The 23953-nt window shown below is 31.1% G+C and overlaps 1 long non-coding RNA gene across 1 annotated transcript in view; it reads left to right on the forward strand.

Moving 5' to 3' along the window:
* Positions 1 to 23953, forward strand: part of LOC139086634 (uncharacterized) — a 207015-nt gene that overhangs the window by 167930 nt on the left and 15132 nt on the right. Inside the window, exon 4 of the long non-coding RNA XR_011544048.1 lies at positions 23605 to 23842. This is a non-coding gene — a long non-coding RNA (uncharacterized lncRNA). The remainder of the gene's footprint in view (positions 1 to 23604; positions 23843 to 23953) is intronic.

Consider the following 23953-nt stretch of genomic DNA (forward strand, 5'->3'; position numbering starts at 1 on the left):
ATGATGATAACAACGACTTTTTTTTTGTTGGTCTTTTTATAAAGTCATTTAGATTTAAATCATGCAATATTTTAGACTCATAATTATCATCTTTACATATATTATATTACTATAGTATCGATTTTAATGTCAATTCACGATATCTAGTCACATATATCGATATCACTGTTCCTAAATAGGTGTGTTGTGTTTGAATATTTGTAATAATATTGAAACTTTGCTCTTTGGTGCCATGGAGATGGTGAATGGGGGTCGTTTGGGAATGATGTGACGGTTGGAATTGTTGGAATTTTGAGAATATATAGAATTGCTTGATTTTAAGGGTTTAAGGGACTTGTCAGGTATGATGATGATTTAAATTAGTATTAAGGACTTGTTTAGTTCTTCATAGATTTGTTTGTGGCTTTTTCGTCATTTTATGTATGATTATCATTGTCATAATTGAAAGTTGCTTATTGCTGCTTGATTATTACACCATTATCGAGTTGACAATGAGTATTCTCACCTAAATGAAGTTGCTGATGTCTAAACGCAATGAATATAATTTAGTATGCTCAATTTTACGAGCTAGAACCTTATTTGTTCGGGATTAGAGCTCTAAAATCTTCCTCATATCGTCATCATCTCTTAAACTTTATTTGTAACACTTTAGCTAATATTTTAGGGAGTATTAAGGTTCTACCGAGTTTTGGTGTCAAAATAAGTACAAAGCCTTCAAAATTCTACATTAGCAGCTTAAAACATTGAGCTACAATCCCCAAAAACCGTTCCTCAACATCCCAACAACTCCCAATAGTTGTAGAGTTCCCTCACATTCCACTTCCATCTCACAAACATAAAGGATATACCCAACAACCCCCAAACAGCTCCCTCACACTCCATTCACATCTCACAAACATGTAGGATATAAAAAGGATCCCTGAATCTGAATGAATGAGCATTAAGGAGGCAAAAAAAAAACTTCTCCTTTTTCGTGGCTAGTAGCGATATAAAATCTTATAATTTATGGGAATTGAAGCGTTCTGTTACCAAAAGTAAATGTTTTTACACAACAAATTCTGTTGCGAAAAAGAAAGGAAGAGAAAAAAAAATCAGAAAGTGTATAATAAAATTGAAAATTTATGATTTTTTTTTCTGCTGAAGGAATTTGCTTTTCTTCCTCGCATTTGCTTCTTTTTTTGCAAAAAAATGATTATTAAGAAGGCGTTTTAGAGATGGGGAAAAAAGCTTTTTAAATGGTTCTTTAAATTTCATGCACACAAGGGTGTGGCAATTTTTTTCTTCCTTTTTTTTCTGCTCCGTTCTGCTCAATTTTTACTTGCTTTTTTTTCAAATCATTATATATATTTTTTTAAGAAAAAATACTTGAATCCTTATTTTAGAATATCCTTGGAACTGTATATGTATATATGAATATCTGGAAATGAGAGGAAGGAAGAGTCATTATATGGAATCATAATAATATTATTATTTGTATAAACAGTCTCTCCTTCTTTTTTTTTTATTTTCAATTCACTGTGACTAAGTAAGCCTGTTAAATTTCGCTTTTACGTTTATTACTTTTATTAATGGATTATTTTTTTTTTTGGGAAGAAGAAAGTTTTCTTTAGAATGTTAGGACACTGAGAGGAATTATTGTTGAGATGCTGGATTTTAATTTTAATTTAACTGAATATTCTATAAATTTAGAATCTAGCCAATTTACAAAGAGTCTATAAACAAATTTTCAATCTTGATTCAATCATTGAGGTCATTTATATTCAATCCCAAGTGGACAGATTCATATTTGACTAATTGCATGTTTAACTATAAGAAGGACGAATGTCTTCCTGACTCGATAGTCATTCTAGAACTAGAAAACGAATTAGCCAATGAACCATGATCAGAATTTGACAATTTTTGATTATTTTAACCAGTTACATCTCTATAAGTACTAAATAGACACATGGAGTGATAAAGACGAATAATAGTTTTCACAAGCTAGCGTGATTCTGGCTTTGAGTCGGATTCAGTTGAATTTGACTCCACATTAGGCTCACGTCACTCAGGTGACTCCATTCTTCGATTTACAGTAGCGTCCAAAAATTTGCGGACAAGAAATATTTTTGCCTTATGCCTGATTAGGTACACTAAGTCAGTTTAACGATGCATGAAATTGACTTTCAGTGTTTAATTCTTGCTTTAAAAACTACATTAGAAAAAACATACATTTAGTTGGAAACATTTGTTAATTATACTATAAAAATTAGTATTGTGATCTGGAATTAGTCGGATTACAAAGCTTTTTGTTGTGATATTTTTAACAGTTCTTATCAGCTAAGATTTAACTTGACAATATATTCCGAGTAACACAATGGGGCATGCCACATTTTCCGATACAAAAATGAGTCAAAATTAGTCGTCACGGTCCTATTAGGCCCACTATGCTTCTTTCTGTCAGCTAGGCGACGTGGCGTTGTCCAAGAGAACAATATATGTTGTTCAGGAAGTTGACTAAAATTGTGTCGACTCAATTTCATATAAAATTCAGGTCTTTTTCTAGTTTAAGTCCTTAGAGACGCCAAATACTAATAGTAGGGATTTCAATACCGGACCAAAATCCCAATCCCGGGATTACGGTATTGGGAAATTTTCAATCCCGGGATCCTGGGATCCCGGGATCAATACTGATATTATAATTTACTCAAAATCCGGTATCAAATTATGCTCACAACTGTTCAAAACAACTGAAACTAACTAAATTTGAATTAAATTGAGGTTGAATTGTCATTTAAAAATGAATCTAATTCTAAAACTGACTTCTTTAGCTCTCCTTTAAATAAGTTTCAAGTTCGTATTGATTCATATGTAAAGACAGATTCCAGGCTTTCATATTCGGTGTTAATTCCGGCTAAGATTTTCAATACCGATATCAAAATGTATTCAATATCGGTATTCTATACCAGTATTTCATACAAATCAGTTTCACTATTCAAAACCCTAATCCCGACAAATTTTTACGTCTCTAATGATATGAACTGAAAAATTGATGTTAATCAGTTGAGAAATAACTAATCTTATGAAAACGACGATGATTTGTTCTTGGATCAGTATCCAAAATCGTTTTTTAGTCAAAATTTTCAATTTTAAATCAAAAGATAGAGCTAATGAACAATTTTAGTTCAGGATAAACTTTTTCTTTGCAAAAAAATTCAATTTTAAATTTGAATATTGAAGAAAAAAAAGCGAAAATCCTAAGAATTTCTCAATACCGTAATACCGGAATACCGAAATTTCAATCCCGGGATTTCGGTATTGGAAAATCCATCCGAATCCCGGGATCCCGGGATTGAAAACCCTAACTAATAGAATCACATATGAGATTATATACAAATGTCTCAAATTGACATCAGAAATGCATTAAAAATCCTCAAAAATTTCCCTGAGTGTAGTAAAAAATCTCTCACCCAACGATAAAATTTAGCAATGCTCACGATACATGCATAAATATATCTTTTCGTTACACCTTTTATCCATTTTTAAAACCATAATGCATGTCGCATTTTTGAAATATTATTAATTTTCGGTATTTTTGCGGTTCTTTCTCTCTTTTTGTGCTTGTGCGTCAATATCTTCCATTATAATAATTCTTCACGGGATTTTTTTTTATTATTCTCATTATTACTCGTCAAGTATTTTCTAAGACTATTTACAGATAAGTTTTTTTTTCATTCTTTTCTTTCGTCTTTCCTTCTTTTTTTATTTTTATTTTTATTTTTATTGCCAGTTTTGCAGCATGAAGAGAAAGAAATGAAGAGAAAAACAAAAATGACATTAATGGTTAAAACGAGTTTTATGAGTGAAAAAAAAAAAAATAAAATAAAATTGATATGAAAACCATTTTTTCAATTGACCTGAATATCCTTTCATGGTGTATATTAAAGTATTGAATTGTATGGTACTAAGTGGTGATTATTTTTACTGTAATTTTGAGTTAATTTTATGAGATTCTCATTTTTATGGGAATTCTAGGAAGAATTTTATTCTTTTTGCAGGTTTTGTAATTAAAATAAAAATTGAGATGAAATTTTATTGTATTTTTTGAGGTTGTTGATGGTTTTTGTGGATTTTGGAGAAGATTTTTAATTAATTTAACAAGAATTTGTATTTTTTATGCAATTTTTAAGTTCTCATTTTATTTGAACACTTTTAAATTTAATTAATTATTAGTTGTATTGATTAAAGTCAAATAATTAATGAATAATTGATTTTTATGAATTGATTAAAAGATTTTAGTTAAATTTTAATGTTTAAAATAAAACAAAGGCTTTTAAAAATATTTTTTGAATTTTAAATATTATTTAAAATAATTGTTGATTTTCAAAATAGCTAGATTCTTATCAATTCTCTGTCAAACGGAAGACGTCAAAATAATTGACAATTTTTATTGATTTATTGACAAAATTGTTATTTTTTGTTTTAATTAATAAGATTTAATACATTTTGAATTATTCAATTAATTAATTGATTTTTTTAAACATATGAATTAATTTTTTTTAAAAATTTAATTATTTAATGTATAAAAAAATAATAAAACAGCTTTAAATTTTGGCAAAATTTAAAATTTATTAAAATTAAAATTATAAATTTTATATTTTAAAATTAAAATTATTTTATAAAATATAAAATTTATATTGCCTTTTTAAATTTAATTCAATTTAAATTCTTCTTTCAAAAATTATAAAAAAAAATTTGATTTTGAATTTCTTCAATTAAAATTAAAATTCAAATTAATTACGTTTCAAATTAAAAATTAAATTAATTTAAAAACTTTTTAATCAAATTTTTTAAAATTCTTTAATTAAAATAAACCAAAAATCAATAAATTTAAAATTAATTAAAATATTCAAATTATGTGTAAGTCCTCATTGCAATAAAAATCCAATTATGATTCTATACAAAATTAGTATCTCAATATAAAATAATAAAATTAATATTACAACATAATCCTCAATAAACCCCTCAAAAATGTCCATTAACAATCGTCACACTGCAAAAATTGCAATAAAAATTCAAAAATTAGAGTTCATGTGCCTACAAAATAATTTGAGGACAAATAAATATAGATCAATAAAAATTAAAGAATAAAGGAAAATTAAATTAAAAGTCAGTTATAAAAATAATAATTGTGTGTGGTTAAATTAATTGAAATTACAATTGAACAAGACTCATCGTACAGCGCACGTACCGTATATAGGGTAACCATTTTCAATGTGATGCGAACGCCGTCGGACATTTTTAATTTTTATTTTCTCCGTTGTGCATTCTTCGTAAACAATTTTTATATTCTCAGCATTGTCAGTCGCTCATTTTCTCGACATAAATATGGATTTTTGATATAGGAGTGATCATATTGAGGAGATATATGATTATTACTATTATTAAGATTCCATAAGCATATTTCACATTGTCAAAAATAGAAAACGAAAGAAATGTGAAAGCAGTTAATATCCGACAATATCCATGGCTAGGGATTAAATTGTTAAATTATTTTGCAGTTTAAAGGATTTCTTTTTTTCTAGAAAAAATAAAGAAGAATATCCATCCGTTCTCATCTCATTTCTGGGTATTAAAACACATTACGTAAGCATATTGCATGGGACATGGAAGTAACATAAATTATGTCTCATATCTGGTCGTATCCACCCTTACAGGCAAATGCCACCCATCTTAAATGCTTACGACAGTATAGGGGTTGTGCTGATGTTGTGTGACGGTGGAATTTGGGATTGTTTTGGGAATTATTGAGGTGGAAGGGTATTGGAGCTAGAGATGAGAGTTTAGTTGCTGAATTATTGGGTTTTCGGTCTATAGACTATGGAGTTTAGTAGCTAAGCGCTGAATGAGCATCAATTAGCTAGATAATTGTTGATTCTTCCTCTTTTGGAAGCTTACTAGCAAAATTAACATCCAAAAGTATCAAAATTGCATAAAATCTTCCTGCCGAATCAATACTCAGCTTGTAGAGATAACGGTTTAGACTCTCTTTATCGTCATATATCATTCAAATAGTTACAAGTCATGAAGGCTTGCTTATCAACCATATAATAATGGTTCAGACTATATCAAATGATCCATAACATCCTAAAAGCCTTAAATTAAGGAGGTCTATTTAATTTGCCTAATAACATTGAATTCGACTCTTTTAAGACATCTGACTCTTTTTTAAATGTTTTTAGCATCTTAGTCAAGAAGTACACAGACTGTTCAGCATTTGAATATCATTTGATACTCTATCAAATGTCCCCTAACATCCACACAACTCCCAAAACTAAAGCGAACGAGAACAACAGCAAAAAAATATTGTACACATTCGATGCCATGCACATACATATACTTAATAACTTTCCCATAATATAGGGGGGTCATAAAAGAATTTTTTTGTATTTTATGGAATATAATTTGAAGTCAATTTCTTGTATTTTTTTGCTCCTATTCAGATTATTCCTAAAAAATTTTCTGTTATTTTCTTGCACAAGCAAAATTCTTAACCATACCCATTGATATATCTTGATACTTGATTATTTCAATGACAAATTCTCATCTATATGTGTGTGCATGACATTGCATGAAATTTAGAATCAATTGAAGCCTTCACTTGTGATCATGCTGGGGAAACTAGAGTTTGTCAAATTTTTTATTTCCAATTCTATGTAAACAGTCATGACTCGAAGGAATGGTAGCAAACAGAAAAAAAAATTTGCATACACATGTCATATAGACGAAATAAATGTTCTTGAAAAATATTTTTTATGAAGGCTCTTTTGAAGAGTTTTGTTTTATTTTTTTCTGTGTGAATGAGCTATTAGATAAAGTGTTGTGAACATTAGACAAATAGGATTTAAAAGTGTGATGGAATGTTGGGGTAGTGACGTTCTGGTCAGTGATTTTTTGGATAGTTGAGAGTCAGTTGAGAGCTTGTTTTGAGGAGTTTTGGCAGTTAAAACTCAAATGACGTCTATTTTATGCTAGAATCTAGACTCTAACAAATCATTGAGCTAAAATAAACCGGTAATAGCAAAGGGTTAGGTATTTGAAACCTTGTAATTGGAAATCAAGCAAAACAGTCATAAGGTTGGATTCACAGCATGACAATTCTTTGGTTTGTCGCTTATCTTACCTCGTTTTTAAACAAATAGCCTTGATTTGAAGGTTAACACCTGTCTGTGGCCATTAAAATTGCATAATAAATAAGTACGTAACTCAATCCTTCTTCAGGTAATATAATATTCAGGAATGCATCGTAAAATGTCGGTACATGTTTGGGGATGCAGAAATTAACATTTAAGTTGAAATAAAATCAAATGTCTCGCTTGGGCTTGAAATGTTTTACCGAATAAGTCATGCAACACTTTTTAGGCAAATTCAGATTCAGTTTACAGTCAACATCTTGGTTCTGAACATCTAATTTGATCTAAATCACTAGGACTCTGAGGATTACCTGATCGGCGCACATTGGCACACTTGGAAAAAACAAATAAATTTGCCAATTAGCTGCCAGTTGGTACTAGGAATATTGTACGCAATGGCGGCAGTTCAATGTGTTCCTTATTATATTAGGCTTATAAGTATCAGGATAATCAGAAAATGACCAAAATAACTAAATAAAAATCATCAACATATTATTTAAAATTCCCTAAGCTTCCCTATTGTCTCAAAATAGGCTCATACCTGAGATCGAAATCAACACAATCTCGACATATCTCGCTCCTGCCTCAAAATCACTTCAATATCCCCTGAATTCCCTCTCATCTGCCAAAAGTTATTACAACCCATAAAAAACCTTTAATTCCTCACTAAACAAATCCAACAAAATAATCCAAAAAGTTGTCACTTTTAAGGCAATCAAACAGCAGTACTCACAAAACTTTATGCCTCGCCATAAAACAGCATAAAAATAATTTTATTACAAACTAAAAAGACAGTTTCATTTATTGCAAAAAATAGATATTTATAGACAATATCAATTAACCTCCTGAACTCTTTTCGATCAAATTTATTTCACAATTTCCAAAACTTGACATTTTTATTGACTATTATAATGGATATAAATTTGATAATGAAGGCACTGACTGCACATATTTGTATATTATGTGGTGTAAAGTGTTTGCTTTTTGCATATTAGAGATAACTTTAAAGTCATTATTCGGCACACACTGGATGTTGTGTTCACAAGTATGAACAATATTAATATTATAAGAGATTATTTGCTTTATTTATATTCATACAGTTACTTTACTTTTCATCATAGAGATAAGACAGACGTCATTCTATAAATGTTTGAAGAAATCTTCTTTTAAGCTTCTAATTATTATTAAACATTTTTCTTTACTATTTTTTTTTTGTTCTTTTATTAAAAATCAAAAAATAAGAATGGGGATAAAAAAGTTTTTTTTTTTTGAAAAACACACAGAATTAATGAGATGGAAGTGGGGATGGGTAGTGGGAATGGAGCGCATCATTAAAGAGGACTTAATATTATTGAGCTGGAATTTATCGGAACAACTCGGTTCAGCAAAATTTAATTTTTTGCCTTAAAAATGAGTCAAAATCAGCCATCACGTAGACATGAGGACACTCGTGCGTAGTGTCGTCAATAAGCCGACATAGTCGTGTTTAAGCGAATGTATTGTGCTGCTCAGGATTGATAATGGTTTATATCAATGCTAAGATGCACCAAAAATTCATTATATGGCTTAAAAATGGCGCAGACTAATGCAACGCGAAACACAGATTACCAGCCACTGTTCTAGAGCAAATTCAAGGTCATACATTAGATCTTATCCCAGACTATACAGATTAACAAGCTCGTGAGACCAATTTTAAAAGAATTCACATGTTCGAGATTATACAGCAGATTATTCAACATTTAAACATTCAAAGAACTCAAAATTATGATAAATTGGACAGCCAACAACCCAAACTGCACCCCTCCATACTCATTGTCCAAGCCCATCCAACATCATCCAAAAAAAAGAACTGTTATTTGCTGAAAGAAGCGAAATTGACAAAAAGCAGGAGGGAAAGTTTTTCTTTTCTATTCTCTCGATGTTTGATATTTAAAGGATACTGATTAAAGAGATAATATGCAAATTCAATGGCGTGTAACATCTCTCTCTCTCTCCATACCATATACTTTTTTGTTGCTTTTTTCTTTTGTTTTTGCCGCTTAACTTTTTTTTTTTTATTTTATTTTATATTTTTTTGCCTATTTATATTCTATTCTTTACGCTTCGCTTCCAAGGGGTTTTTTTTTACAGCCGAAGCAAAAAGCAGAAGAACTATGAAAATGAAATTGCTATATATAGTTGGAGCTAGATTGCTGATGTGGTGAGTAAGAGAGAGTCAGGCAAGCAAATATCGTTAAATATAAGAAAAAGAAGAAAAAAACGTGGACAGAAAAAATAAATAGGAATTGAAATTTCTTTGCTGCGACTCGTTAGGCTCTCATTCACTCCCTCATTTACTCTCAATTTTATTCTCCATGTGGAAATAGCTATTTCTATTTCTTACGGTTTATATATACCAATTTTTTTATGTAATTTTCCTTTTCTTTTGCCTGTTATAAAAATACACACATATTTAGAGCAGCAGCAGCAACACACAAAAAAAAGGAACAATTTTTATTTTGTGCTGGGTTGCTTTTGTTATCCCTTTAACATAATCAGCTACTGATGCTGCTGTTGCTGGTCTTTTTTTTTGCTATACAATTGTATATTTTTGATTTTGATTTCAAAATATATACTGCTTCCTTCTATTATACACATGCTTATGTTACAAAAAAAAATTTTTTTTTTTTTCGGTGAGTTTGAGATGGATGTGGGATGAATGTGGCAATAGCGCAGTTATATTTTGACGAGTTTGGGGGTTCTATGCTGATGTATTCTGATATGTACATCGATTCAGAGCTTCAAAACAATGCCAGAGACACTGATTTTGCTTGGAATGAGTTACTTATTATGAATCTTAAGTTATATTGAGGTTTGTAATTCGTACTTCAGAAATAACAATAATTTAAGGCTTCAGAATACATTTTTAGCTTGGAATTTATATTAAGAATGAAACCTAAGGTCTGGGAATGATTTATTCAGTAATAACATGTTATGGTACGGTATAGCCACATCAATGGACCTGTATATATGCATTTAATGATTTTTTTGGCATTTTAAGGACTCAATATGAAGGGTTATGAATAGATTCAAGACATTATGGGCACCTACATAGTATCAATGTATGCATTGTCACTTTTGACATCAAGCTACTCCCCGCTACTCATTTTAAATTTATTTTCTGAAAAAATATGACCAAAAATCCAATAATATTCAAAACTTTCAAACTAAAGCCTTTAAAAGCCCTCCAAATTGCCTTGAAATCCCCAACATTCTCTCAAAAACTTCCGCTATTTTTTAAAAAATCGAAAGACTGCTTAAGCTCAACACCATTTCCATCCATCTAGTCAGGAAGGAAGGAAAGAAAAAGGTATGTGATGATCACAAAGATTTTTATCATTTAATATCATTTCTGCTACTCTCAAAACGACCAAATTATATTTCTTTTCTCACTCACATATCTGCCCGGAACTTGAAATTACAGAAGCTGAAAAAAATTTCTCTTCCTCCATTTTTTTTGGCGTTTAGTTTAATATGTTTAAGGATCTGCTTTTTTTTCTCAATGATTTTTCGTGTGTAGAAATTGGATAAAGTATTGTAGAAAAGGAGCATAATATCATTTCATAACCTTTTGTTTCTTTCCTCTCGTCTTGTTCCTTAAATTGGAATGAAAGAAGCAAAAAAATAATAAAAATTGTATATAATTTAATGGAAAAGACAATTGTATGAAAGGTATTGCATTTCATTATAGTTCCTTTTTATCTCATTTGATATGGTTTGAAGATTTTTAAGGATTTCTTTCTTTTCCTTATTTCTTTTTAAAAAATAAGCACATAGCAAAAATTTCAATTTGATTCTCAGTCATTTGAATTAAATTTTTGTGCTTCTGGTTTTCATATTTATTCTGGGTATGAAGGTCTGTGTTGCTGGATATTTGGATGTGTAAATGATGGAATTTTTATTTGATTAGATTTTTACCTTAGTTGATGGGTTTTGCATGGTTGTGTTGTGGATGATTTGAGGGTATGTGGAGGATGTGGTGTGGGAATGGAAGCAGATAGGGTTAATTAGTGATTTTTATGGATATACTGGCCCTATATCACCAAAATCTGTGTCTAAAATTGAAATTTGTACACATTTCAAGCACAAATCCACCTCTTTGTCATATAAAGTGCCTAATACCCCCAATAACCCCCTATTCTAACCAATAATCTCAATTCCACCATCACCACTCCCATGCCTACCATTTAAGCAGCAATTTTACAATTCACATAAACATTAAAATAAAATAAACTGCAAAGTGCATTTCTAAAATGTCCACAAACTCACAATTCCAAGCCATCCAAGCCTCATGTCTGCAATAAATGCAATAACGCCAACAATTTGAGCAATAAAGTCTCAATAATTTGTGTCAATCTCTGTGAGGCTAATGAGCTTAACTATTGCAACTATTTTATTCACATTTTGAGACATCTTAAGTGTGACTATATGCCATACAATGTTGCTAATAAGAGCTGTAATATTGTTAATCGATTCTTCGATTATTGCATTTAATTTCTTTAAAAAAAAAGTTCAATTTTTATTTATTTTTATTGTTCATCTCATTTAATTTAATACGTAATCTTAATTTAAAATCTCAAGTACATCGCATCTTCATGTCGACAACAATGTTGAAATAGCACATTTAATGCTATAAATGGTAGAAAAATAAACGACAATAATTACGTCAAGAAATTCCCAACTTTAATTTTCACGAGTCAACCTTTCAACATGACGATAAATATTTTTTTTGTGGAGCATTGGTGACAGTTCTATTCTATAAATAACTAAGGCACATAAAGAATCTTAAGTTATGTGACTTTATATTCTAGAATTTTTGAGGGACAGAACTTTGTGTTGAAAGAATATTTTCCATGATTTTTCTGTTTATTTGACGATTTACGTTTTGTGTCTTAAAATGGACGGTTGAAGTGAGCTACACTTCATTTAAACAATGATAATGTAAACATTTATGTGATTTTTAAAATTGTACAGAAGCTAGTTTTGTTTTTTTTAGTAGGTGATTTTAGAGGAGGTTTAATGAGAGTTTTAACGGACTTTTATGTCAATAATTGACATTTTTGGATGTAAATTTTAAAATATTTTGATGAATTTTAACCAATTAAAGCAGAGTTGGCAGGACTTTGGAGTCCGGACTTTAAAAGTCCGAAAAGTCCCAAAAGTCCGGACTTTGAAAGTCCGGACTCCACTAAAGTCCGGACTTTGAAAGTCCGGACTCCACGAAAGTCCGGACTATGAAAGTCCGGACTTTTGGGACTTTGAGACTTTGACTTTGGGACTTTGGGAATTTTTTGACATTTTTTTGGTTACACTGCGTAACCGGAGCTAAAAATTGATTTTTTTGACATTTTTTTCGGTTACACTGCGTAACCCGAGCTAAAAAGTGAATTTTTGACATTTTTCGGTTACACTGCGTAACCCGAGCTAAAAAGTGAATTTTTTGACATTTTTTCGGTTACACTGCGTAACCCGAGCTAAAAAGTGAATTTTTTGACATTTTTTTCGGTTACACTGCGTAACCCGAGCTAAAAAAGTGAATTTTTTGACATTTTTTCCGGTTACACTGCGTAACCCGAGCTAAAAAAGTGAATTTTTTGACATTTTTTTCGATTACACTGCGTAACCCGAGCTAAAAAATTGATTTTTTTGACATTTTTTCGGTTACACTGCGTAACCCGAGCTAAAAAAGTGAATTTTTTGACATTTTTCGGTTACACTGCGTAACCCGAGCTAAAAAGTGAATTTTTTGACATTTTTCCGGTTACACTGCGTAACCCGAGCTAAAAAAGTGAATTTTTTGACATTTTTTTCGATTACACTGCGTAACCCGAGCTAAAAAAGTGAATTTTTTGACATTTTTTCGGTTACACTGCGTAACCCGAGCTAAAAAAGTGAATTTTTTGACATTTTTTCCGGTTACACTGCGTAACCCGAGCTAAAAAAGTGAATTTTTTGACATTTTTTTCGATTACACTGCGTAACATGACTTGAAAAAGTGGTTTTTTGGACTTTGTTACGCAGTGTAACCGAAAAAAATGTCAAAAAATTCACTTTTTTAGCTCGGGTTACGCAGTGGTACCGAAAAAAATGTCAAAAAATTCACTTTTTTAGCTCGGGTTACGCAGTGGTACCGAAAAAAATGTCAAAAAATTCACTTTTTTAGCTCGGGTTACGCAGTGGTACCGAAAAAAATGTCAAAAAATTCACTTTTTTAGCTCGGGTTACGCAGTGGTACCGAAAAAATGTCAAAAAATTCACTTTTTAGCTCGGGTTACGCAGTGGTACCGAAAAAAATGTCAAAAAATTCACTTTTTAGCTCGGGTTACGCAGTGGTACCGAAAAAATGTCAAAAAATTCACTTTTTAGCTCGGGTTACGCAGTGGTACCGAAAAAATGTCAAAAAATTCACTTTTTTAGCTCGGGTTACGCAGTGGTACCGAAAAAATGTCAAAAAATTCACTTTTTTAGCTCGGGTTACGCAGTGGTACCGAAAAAATGTCAAAAAATTCACTTTTTTAGCTCGGGTTACGCAGTGGTACCGAAAAAATGTCAAAAAATTCACTTTTTTAGCTCGGGTTACGCAGTGGTACCGAAAAAAATGTCAAAAAATTCACTTTTTAGCTCGGGTTACGCAGTGGTACCGAAAAAAATGTCAAAAAATTCACTTTTTTAGCTCGGGTTACGCAGTGGTACCGAAAAAAATGTCAAAAAATTCACTTTTTTAGCTCGGGTTACGCAGTGGTACCGAAAAAAATGTCAAAAAATTCACTTTTTAGCTCGGGTTACGCAGTGGTACCGAAAAAAATGTCAAAAAATTCACTTTTTTAGCTCGGGTTACGCAGTGGTACCGAAAAAAATGTCAAAAAATTCACTTTTTTAGCTCGGGTTACGCAGTGTAACCGAAAAAAATGTCAAAAAATTCACTTTTTTAGCTCGGGTTACGCAGTGGTACCGAAAAAAATGTCAAAAAATTCACTTTTTTAGCTCGGGTTACGCAGTGGTACCGAAAAAAATGTCAAAAAATTCACTTTTTTAGCTCGGGTTACGCAGTGGTACCGAAGAAAATGTCAAAAAATTCACTTTTTCAAGTCGGGTTACGCAGTGGTACCGAAAAAAATGTCAAAAAATTCACTTTTTTAGCTCGGGTTACGCAGTGTAACCGAAAAAAATGTCAAAAAATTCACTTTTTTAGCTCGGGTTACGCAGTGGTACCGAAAAAAATGTCAAAAAATTCACTTTTTTAGCTCGGGTTACGCAGTGGTACCGAAAAAAATGTCAAAAAATTCACTTTTTTAGCTCGGGTTACGCAGTGGTACCGAAAAAAATGTCAAAAAATTCACTTTTTAGCTCGGGTTACGCAGTGTAACCGAAAAAAATGTCAAAAAATTCACTTTTTAGCTCGGGTTACGCAGTGGTACCGAAAAAAATGTCAAAAAATTCACTTTTTTAGCTCGGGTTACGCAGTGGTACCGAAAAAAATGTCAAAAAATTCACTTTTTTAGCTCGGGTTACGCAGTGGTACCGAAAAAATGTCAAAAAATTCACTTTTTTAGCTCGGGTTACGCAGTGTAACCGAAAAAAATGTCAAAAAATTCACTTTTTTAGCTCGGGTTACGCAGTGGTACCGAAAAAAATGTCAAAAAATTCACTTTTTTAGCTCGGGTTACGCAGTGGTACCGAAAAAAATGTCAAAAAATTCACTTTTTTAGCTCGGGTTACGCAGTGGTACCGAAAAAAATGTCAAAAAATTCACTTTTTTAGCTCGGGTTACGCAGTGGTACCGAAAAAAATGTCAAAAAATTCACTTTTTTAGCTCGGGTTACGCAGTGGTACCGAAAAAAATGTCAAAAAATTCACTTTTTTAGCTCGGGTTACGCAGTGGTACCGAAAAAAATGTCAAAAAATTCACTTTTTTAGCTCGGGTTACGCAGTGTAACCGAAAAAAATGTCAAAAAATTCACTTTTTTAGCTCGGGTTACGCAGTGGTACCGAAAAAAATGTCAAAAAATTCACTTTTTTAGCTCGGGTTACGCAGTGGTACCGAAAAAAATGTCAAAAAATTCACTTTTTTAGCTCGGGTTACGCAGTGGTACCGAAAAAAATGTCAAAAAATTCACTTTTTTAGCTCGGGTTACGCAGTGGTACCGAAAAAAATGTCAAAAAATTCACTTTTTTAGCTCGGGTTACGCAGTGTAACCGAAAAAAATGTCAAAAAATTCACTTTTTTAGCTCGGGTTACGCAGTGGTACCGAAAAAAATGTCAAAAAATTCACTTTTTTAGCTCGGGTTACGCAGTGGTACCGAAAAAAATGTCAAAAAATTCACTTTTTTAGCTCGGGTTACGCAGTGGTACCGAAAAAAATGTCAAAAAATTCACTTTTTTAGCTCGGGTTACGCAGTGGTACCGAAAAAAATGTCAAAAAATTCACTTTTTTAGCTCGGGTTACGCAGTGGTACCGAAAAAAATGTCAAAAAATTCACTTTTTTAGCTCGGGTTACGCAGTGGTACCGAAAAAAATGTCAAAAAATTCACTTTTTTAGCTCGGGTTACGCAGTGGTACCGAAAAAAATGTCAAAAAATTCACTTTTTTAGCTCGGGTTACGCAGTGGTACCGAAAAAAAAATATTAAAATACTTTTTATAAAAAAAAAAAAAAATTGTATGGGACTTTTCGGACTCCCAAAGTCCCAAAGTCCGGACTTTGAAAGTCCGGACTATTCTACTCCACTAAAGTCCGGACTTTGAAAGTCCGGACTCCACTTTTTTTTTCAAAGTCCGGACTTTGAAAGTCCGGACTTTCAAAGTCCGGACTCCACTTTAAAGTCCTGCCAACTCTGAATTAAAGTTCAATTTGTGATAATAAGCCAATAACATTCAAGTTCCGAATGCATCTAATTTAAATGCTAACATCAACAATCCACCCCAAAACCTTGAAAATTCGCAAAATCCACCTCACCAACACTCAAAATTCCTGCAAAATTCACAATCTAATTTCATTCATCACTAGACACTAGACATATGCCACGACAAAACACACAACCTACACACAGTATTTTAAATATAAAAAAAAATACTTCACAATCTCATAGAATATGTTCATAATCTAAAAATAATGTTATGATAATTACAACGAGCGCATTACAGTTACTATTATAAATAAAAACAGCATTATGATAAGTGAAATTAATTACAATAATTAGTAAGAATAAGAAGAATAAAAAAAAAACTTGAATATTGAACTTGAATTGAATGAGAATGTGAATGTGAATGGGTTGTAATGTGTCTACAAAACATGAGTAGATAACATTAATCAAAATGCTGAATTAATTGCGTATTTAGGGTAATTTTGGATAGTTGATTTGAGGGTTGGGGTTATGAGGAAGTTTTGGGGTAGTTTAGAGGCAATTAGAGTGAATTTTAAGATTTATATCTATTGACTGGTGGGTATAGGAGCTGAATTGACTAAAGTCACCCAAAATTCATGAATTTTCCAGTCTTTCTTGACATTTTGGAACATTTTTAACATAAAATCATGAAAATTGCATCACAAACTGAACATTCCACTTAATGACCCCCCAAATCAATCCAGCAGCCACCAATCCTCACCATATTTGGACACCAACCCAAATACCTCTTAAAAGCTTCAATTAACATCTGATTTAGATGCAAAAATTACCCTCAACTACACCATAAGTCACTCAATAAGCAATATCCAAGCCCATTTCAGTCACCATTTTCATGAATCATAAATGAAGTCTTATTTTTTAAAAAAAAATGAAAGTATATAGCTGGTAAATGCAAATTTAATGCAATTTATGGAATCTACATGCTATATAGAGAGAATTTATTAGTAATTTTGAATAGAAATATAATCACAGACGAGAACGCTAATTGAAATAGCTCATTATATAAAAATTATTCCACTATAGAACTTCACGCCTTGCGAACAAATCACATTTAAAGCATTAACTGAATAGCTATACCTGACTGTTATTATCTGATAATGTTCATTCAACGATGAAGAAAGTTAAAAAAAAGACATGAAATTTAGCACTTTAAAAAATGCCCATGGATGGGTATGTGATGCATACACACTCAATAAATGCCTTAATTTATCTATCCCAAAAAATAAAAGATGTTTCGATTGTTTCACAATGCCTACACAAATGTGTATTTTAAGGTTAAAATGTATAGTTATGGAATATAATAATAAAATATTCTTTAAACTCTTTAAGCGCGTTAAAGTGAATGCCTTTTATATTCTTCTTTATTATATCTTTCATTCTAAGTAGATTAAATAGATATGTCATGATATTATATTAGTCTGGTATCCAATAACAAAGAATGTGTATAATGTGGGATGGCTATCTGATGGGGGTAGACTTGATGGGGTGCAGATAAAACTGTTGTCAATCAAATTGCCAGACAGTCGCCAAATTTTCATCAACATAGCCCTATATACCCCCTAGTCCTCACCCATCCTCAACCCCCTAGCCACCCAACATCCAAATCCACATCTAAAAACCGAATAATTCTTTAAAATTTATTCCAATAATGTCCCCATACAATCTCAGACACTTGGGATTCTGAATGAAATAAATAAAATCCACATGCATACATGTTGTGTGACTACATTGGCCATCTTCATCCCAATGGCTAATAATTTGAATTTTTTTTTTCTTCTTTTTTCTTCTTTTTAAAATAGACCAAACATCTTCTCAAATTGATAATAAAAGTCGTAAAATAAGCGAGTTTAATTTAAAATTTTACGATTATTTTAATATTTATGGTTATGGATATAATTTGAAAAGAGAAATATTCATAAACGTATGGTACATAATATGAATCTCATCATATATACACACACTCAAGATCTTACTCAACTTTTTAATATTGAGGCGATTTTTTACGCGGCTGGTGTAGATGGGGGATGAGGTTGGAGTGGTTGGGTGTCGGACTGGCTGGGGTTGAGGGGGTGTTGGGGAGGGAATGGCTGGTATTGATGCTCATGGTTGATAGGGTGGGTAATATGTTGCCATATTGTATAGACAGTGAATCAACACCGATGACCGATTTGTAGAGGGTCTACCTACTATGTGAAAGACCCTGTCTCGATTCCAGGTGAAATCTATTCAAATTTTGATGCTTTTTTGCTGTTTCACGCCAGTTTGAGCATTCGCTGCATGCAAATTATTACTAGATGTATATTTTGGGTCATGCAGCTGAAAAATCAACTCTAAAAATTGACTGAAAAGCTTAAAACCCTCCAAATGCGCTCAAACCTCATTTACCCTTCCTTACTTCCCACAAAAAAAAAATCTTTCTTCATCATCTACATCATCTGTGTCTGAGATTTCTCTCCTTCCATCTCCCTCACACACTCTTGTGACTAGAGTGAGTCCGAATGTGAAGATTTACATCCTTTAAAATAAAAGCAAGAATTTTTTTTTCTTGTTGTAATTTGAATAAGTTTCAATGACCAATATTGAAATATTTATAGTCATCTTCTCTTATTGTACGTACGTTTGAGGTAAATTTTTAAAGAATCACGCATTTGGCATTTAAAACGTCAACGAAACAAAATTATTGAGCGAGAAAGATGGAATTTTTTTGTTGTTTTCCTTCATTCTTGACTTTTTGGTTGAAAAAATATTTTTTTTAATATATTTTCATTCAGCACATTTGAGACACGACAGGCCAAAAAGGCTTGAATGCTTATTTATGTGTCACAATTATATTTGTTCCAAGTCTCCAAATACTGATTAATTTATTTTTATTGTTGGTTTTGAAAATATAAAATTATTGCCAATACGTGACCAATGGCTGAAAATAGGAAAAAGCGATCGATTGACAGACCCTTGAGAGAATTTATTTATTGTGTTGTTTTTGGAATGCTGTTGAGTTGATTCTTGAATATTTTATGAGGTGGTTTTTGGGATGGCTGAAAATAGAATTTGGATGGGATTTGTAATGGGGATTCTTGGGGGATATTGAGAGGGTTTGAGGGGAGTTTTAGAATTCTTGAGGATCATTTGAATGACTTTGAGTGAAATTTTGTGGAAATTGGGGGTTATTGGTTGATTTTGATGGAATTTAAGGTGAATAATGCATTATTTGTGGATCATTTGATTATTATGTGAAATTAGGTGGAAATTGAGGTATTTTGGTTGATTTTGATGGGGTTTAAGAGGCAGTTGGGAATTTTTGAGGCTCATTTGAATAGAATTTTGTGGAAATTGAGTATCATTGAGTGATTTTGAGGAGAATTGAGTGAAATTTAGCAAAATTTGAGGATTATTTGAATGATTTTGAGTGGAGTTTAGGTAGAACATTCAAAATTTTCGATGTAATGTTGTCAATTCTAGCATAAAATGTCCAAAATTACAAAATATTCTAAATAATTAAGTACATTTATCATGTATGTGATTACTGGAAGGCAGAGAAGTTTAATCGAGAGGCTTAAAGTGACAAACCGCATTTTTGCCATATTATGGGATCGTATTCAGCCATTGTAGTGCTGTAAGGGCATTTTCGCATCTTAATACGACGATATTGCTACACCTAAGCGAACATGTTGCACTATTTGAGTCATAATCTCAGTAATAGTGACTGTAGAGTTGCAAAATTAAGGTTTAAGTAGAAAATATCATTAAAAAATTGGTTTAATTGATATTGTGAGCCATTCTTGTTTCTTGCGTAATTTAGAAAAGTAAAATTCAATGGTCCGATCTATGCAACACACCCATTCAGCCTCACACCCTTTTGTCCATCAAATTCCAACCATTCCATTCAAATGACCCCTCCACTCACCCATCAAACCATTCAAATTTAATCAAAATCTCATAAAATTCATAACATGCACATTAATTTGATCTCATAATCATAAACTATTGTCAAAATGCATAGCAAAAAATAATTGGAATATTGATCGTGTCAAAAATATTTAAAAGAAATTTGTTATAAATATATTTACAAATGTTTATAGGCATATAATTGATACTAAACATTTTTATGAGCAATAACTTTTTTTTTTTTATGAAATGTTATTGATCATCACGCTATTAAAAAATTTATGACTCTCCCCTCTCTCGACATAGACAGACACATAGAGTCACTGCACTCCTAGATTGTAGATTTATATCTTGATGTGTCTTGTTTTTTTGATTATTATTTAACTATTTTTTTAAAATTTTATTTTATTTCTTGCCTACCTCTTGAGTATCTTAATGAATATTCCATTTCGGTAGTCGAAAGTCATAAACTGAATCTCATTCATAGGTTCAACAAAAATTGATTAATTTTTTGAATGATATCAATTTGATTTATGATGAAATAATCATTAAAAAATTTTACACTTTAATTCCTTCTTCGGTGGAGTTTTATTGAGATTTTTTTTATGGTGAGACAAGGATTAGATGCTTTGAATTATTGACTGTGTGACATTTCGATGAGTTTTAATGTTGTGGCGCTGAATGGAGATTAAAAATTGCGGTAAATTCTTTTTGATGGGGTCTTTGAGGTTTTTTTGGAATTTATTTAATGGGAAATTAATTTTTTTTTTGGTTGCTGGATTGGTTGGAGGTGAAGAGAAGATGCAGAAATGTCAGAGAATATTGCAGCTTAAGTTTTGGGGTTATGGAATGACATACTTGAATTTATATGCTGTAAATCTTACTGACAGTGAGTATACTCACCTAAATGTGTGTTCTTATGAGTTTACTTAATCGGATAAAGTATGAAACAGCACTTAACTCCTTCAATCATTGATCCAAGGCTCATTTATCTTGCTTTGTGCATCTTGATCACCTTCATGAGCTCCTACAGAGACATATCAAGTGCAAATTAAGTCTCGAACAAGTATATAGCTTCCCAATACTCATACAAGCCTCAAAATTCAAAATATTCACTCAATTCCCATTAATCCACATCCAGCGTCCCATCCTACTCCACTATCTAGTGTATATATTCAAGGGTATCATCACTCCATTGTTATTATAGATTTTAATAGTCAACTACTGAATTGACACAATCATAAATATGAATGATCCAAGAGAGACTAAAGATAATCATAAATTCCATTCCATATCTTGCTTATCTGTTATATTGTTATATATTTTCGCATGTATGGCAGCGACAGAGTCAAAAAATTTATTCATTACATTACCTTTAAATGTGAGACACGCGTAATGTAATGTAGTAAATTTTTGAAATAATTCATCCAATAAATTTTGAATCCCCAACCAGACTTAAATGACAATAAATTCAAAGGATTTATTGATACTTAATTCCCATACAATTTATGAATAAAATCTCGATTATTGAAGGCAAAATGAGAGTTTGATGGAGAGCTCAAAGATCTGTAAACTAAAAAATATAATGGAATTTAAATTACAATAATAAATCACCATTATAGAAACGTCTCTTGAATGTATGAATTATTGGCACAATTTCAAATATATTACAGTCATAATATCAAATATGATACTGTTTCAACTGTCTAATAAATAATTTTTTTTTTTTTTTGAAACAATAATATACTTTTATGAATATTTGTCAGGCAATGGAAAATATAATAATATTTTATTCAAATTTGAAGACATTTTGTAACAAAGCGCAAGCATTTTTTGACATTTAATGGAAGTTCTATCGGTGCTGAAGAACAAAATAAAAATGAAGGAATATTTACTGTAATATTTTACATTACAATTTCGTGTGCAATATGTATATAATAAATATAGCAGAGAAGAGAGAGGTTACAACTAGGGTTGTCAATTACAAATACCAATATTTGGGTATTTGGTCGATTTTGAAACTATTTGGGTCACCAAATAATTTGTATTTTCAAACCAAATAATTTGTATCTACCAATATAAGAGTTAAATGCAAAGCAAGTATGAAATTTTTTCTGAAAATCTTCAAATATAAAATTTTGCAATATTTTTTAAAAAATTTATGTAGTATTTTTTAGAATTTTTGAGCATTGTTTTGATTAAATATGTAATGAATACAAAAATTTAACATATGTTGTGGTTTTGAAAGTCAGGACGAAGAGAAAGAAAATCGCACTTCATGTCCTTATGATTAGAATGGTTGTATTCATGAATAGACATAGAACAATATGTTAAGTCATTTAAAAGTACTAAAAACAGGACTGAGAAGTTGGAGGTACAGTTTATTTTATTGAAGTCCATTCAAACTACGTTAACAAGTGTTGAGCGAACCTTCACTGCATAGAATATTCTAAGTCGAAATTTCCTAATTATATTAGGAATTATACTGATTATTAGGAGTATTATACTGAAGAGAAGTTAATATTTTACTTATTTTATATTATATTATATAAAACAATTAATTTCATTACTTCTAAGTTGATTGTTATTACTAATTATACACTAAGCGTGAATATACAGGAAACTTTTTGAAAATTCAGATGTTTTTAGGGTCATATCCATACATTCGAAAATATTTGGTATTTGTACAATATTTGGGGGTCTCGATATTTGGGTATTTGGTATTTGTACAAATAGTAAAAACCCAAATAATTGACAACTCTAGTTACAACAATATCTAGTATATGCACTAATGAAATTCACTATGCGTGACAAGTTGTGATAAATAAATGTTACAGAATTGTTGTAATTTTTGGGTTGTTGTAGATTGGCTGGAGTTCTTTGAAGGTGGATTTTATTTTTGAAAAGTTTACTTAACTTCGTTGGCCGTACAGATCTGCTGTGATCCATGGCTTCTCTCAGTTGATGTTCAAAATTGGCATTATCGCTGGCTACTCTTTTCAAATTGCCAATACCAATACCTTGTGCTTTTTCAATACATAATTGTATTAATTTCATGCTGATATATTCACTTTTGCTTGAATATTTTAAACTTATTTCTCAAACTCTTCACAAACTTAATGTCGACTCAATTTATTTTTCTAAATTATTTCACATTTTCACGTAATTTTCATCCACAACTTTGACAATTTTCACAAACTATTCACTTTTCTATGACCTTTCTAGCAACATTTTAATCCATAATTCACTATTTCACATCCAATTTATTCAAATTCACTACACAGTGCCAGTATGAAATGTATAAGAAATTCCACCATAACTCACTTCACCAACCCAACAAAAGTTTCATTTAAGGATTGAATCGTGGCATATTTTTCGTTTGTCACAACGGCCCAAAAAAAGTAAAAACATGAAATAATTTTATCGAAGTAAAAGTCATACTAAGCAATAAATTTTATGATTTTATGGACATAAGGTGTCTCTTTAAGTAACAATTGCACAAACAGTCATAACTTTTAGTAGTGGGCTTAATTTATATATTTTTTAAATTATATAAATATGATGTACACTAGTTTAATTTTTTTATATTTTTTTTGTACTTTCAGATTAAATTTATGATGTAAAAAGATGCATAAAATGAAGGCATTTATTGTGGTGATTAGTGAAATATTTAGTGCTGATGATCTGTGATAAAATGAAGGAATTAATAAAAAATAGTTTTTTATGTAAATTTATGTTTCCCGCCCGATATTATGTGGATTACTCTGTTGGATATAAATTTATATTTTTGCAGGATGTCAAAAAAACCTGTCTATCACACAGAACGCTTTAAAGGCAACTCAAGTAAGTACTTTACACCTTTCGGAATTTTTTTCTACCTCTTTCTTACCTCTTTCCATCAATCTGAGAAGGTTACACAATAAATTACCCCCCTCAATTTGATTTATCCTTGAA

Source organism: Chironomus tepperi, unplaced genomic scaffold (genome assembly GCF_022539635.2).
Source record: "Chironomus tepperi strain 1889 unplaced genomic scaffold, CSIRO-AGI_Ctep_v1 contig_85, whole genome shotgun sequence".
NCBI classification, from domain to species: Eukaryota; Metazoa; Arthropoda; class Insecta; order Diptera; family Chironomidae; genus Chironomus; species Chironomus tepperi.